Below are 1,585 nucleotides of genomic sequence, written 5' to 3'. Positions count from 1 at the left end.
TTCTCAAGGTTTTTGTTCATAGGACCCCTTTACACCCCCAAATTATTGAAGATCCATAATGAGACTCAATATTTATAGTATTATAAATTGAAAACAAAAAATGTTAATATTTCTTTATGTATTAAAATAGCAATAATAAAGGCATTATATACTAACATAAATAACATATTTTTATGAAAAGTATCATTGTTTTCCAAACCAGAAAATTGGTGAGAATAATTGCCTTGTTTTAAATTGTTGCATATCTAGTATAGAACTTAATAAAAGACATCTGGATTCTCACATCCACTTCTACATTCAATCTATTTCAAGACATTGCTCTGGTTGAAGTACATGAAGAAACCCACCCTCACAGACACACAGGCTTTTCAAATAATCGTGTATGTTCTTCTCTGATGCTACATTGAAATTTGACAAGTGACAGTTCTTAAAGTTTAGTTGCTCTGTGAAATCTGAAAACACATCAGTGAACTTCTCCTTCTCTGTTACATGAAAATCTGTTGGTCTCTATTGCACTTTGAATGGATCTTTAGCCGTGCATGGCTTTGTAACATTATCCCTGGACCATTTGGAAAGCACTGGCTGCTCAGTTATGTAGACCTCCCAGGTTTTAACATATTCCATTACATCCTACAATAGGAAAAAATGTATTTAGTAATTTCACCACCAATGTCATCAGAAAAGTCTTTAGTGCCCACTTCGGCAGCACATATACTAAAACTGGAACGACACAGATAAGGTTAGCATGGCCCCTGTGCAAGGATGACACGCAAATTCGTGAAGCGTTCCATATTTTTCTGCCACTCTCAACTCCCCAGACATTGTTCTACGCTACTTATCAAGTTCCACTGTACATCACGGTTACTCAGTCCTCATGTTTACATAATGTATAGTACGTACCTCCCCTCTTAGATTATAAACTCCTCAAAAACAATGACCTTACTCATTTCTTCTTCTCCTCACAGCAAACTGCAAATGTCTGTTCAATGTATTTAGAAAGGGCTTACAATTCTTTAAATTACTGTTATCAACATTCATCCAATAAAAGACTAGAACATCAAAAAAAGAAAGTCTTTAAGTTGAGAAAATGTCAAGCCCACTGTGGTGGATACACGTTTCCCAAAATTTTAACTTTTGCTTTGAAGTTCAAATTGTGTCACTGGCAACAATTACCAAGTGGTTTTCCTTGCAATGACAGATTTATTTTGTGCATTTTTGGCGGGGGGGTACAAGGGCCTCTCACTGTTGTGACCTCTCCCGTTGTGGAGCACAGGCTCTGGACGCGCAGGCTCAGCGGCCATGGCTCACAGGCCTAGCCGCTCCGCGGCATGTGAGATCTTCCTGGACCGGGGCACGAACCCGTGTCCCCTGCATCAGCAGGCGGACTCTCAACCACTGCGCCACCTGGGAAGCCCCCATTTTGTGCATTTTTGAGAAAATATCTGCCAATACCCAAATCTGAATAACCTTGCTTTATCTGTCAGTTGTTACTTAGAGTAAAAATGACGTTTCATGAAAAAGTAACTAGTTCATCTCACAACTCAACAACCTTACAAGTGTTTTTCCTCTAGACAAACAGTCTGCC

General features: G+C 38.9%; 1 non-coding gene across 1 annotated transcript; it reads left to right on the top strand.

Annotated features, from left to right (window-relative positions):
• The first annotated feature begins 690 nt into the window (after positions 1–690).
• LOC137208275 (U6 spliceosomal RNA) lies at positions 691–797 on the top strand. Its single transcript, XR_010935588.1, has one exon. It is a non-coding gene; the product is annotated as a U6 spliceosomal RNA (small nuclear RNA).
• The last annotated feature ends 788 nt before the right edge of the window (positions 798–1,585 follow it).

This window comes from Pseudorca crassidens, chromosome 15 (genome assembly GCF_039906515.1).
Source record: "Pseudorca crassidens isolate mPseCra1 chromosome 15, mPseCra1.hap1, whole genome shotgun sequence".
NCBI lineage: Eukaryota > Metazoa > Chordata > Mammalia > Artiodactyla > Delphinidae > Pseudorca > Pseudorca crassidens.
Note: the sequence above shows the minus strand (reverse complement) of the source record. Positions and strands in the feature narration are given on the sequence as shown.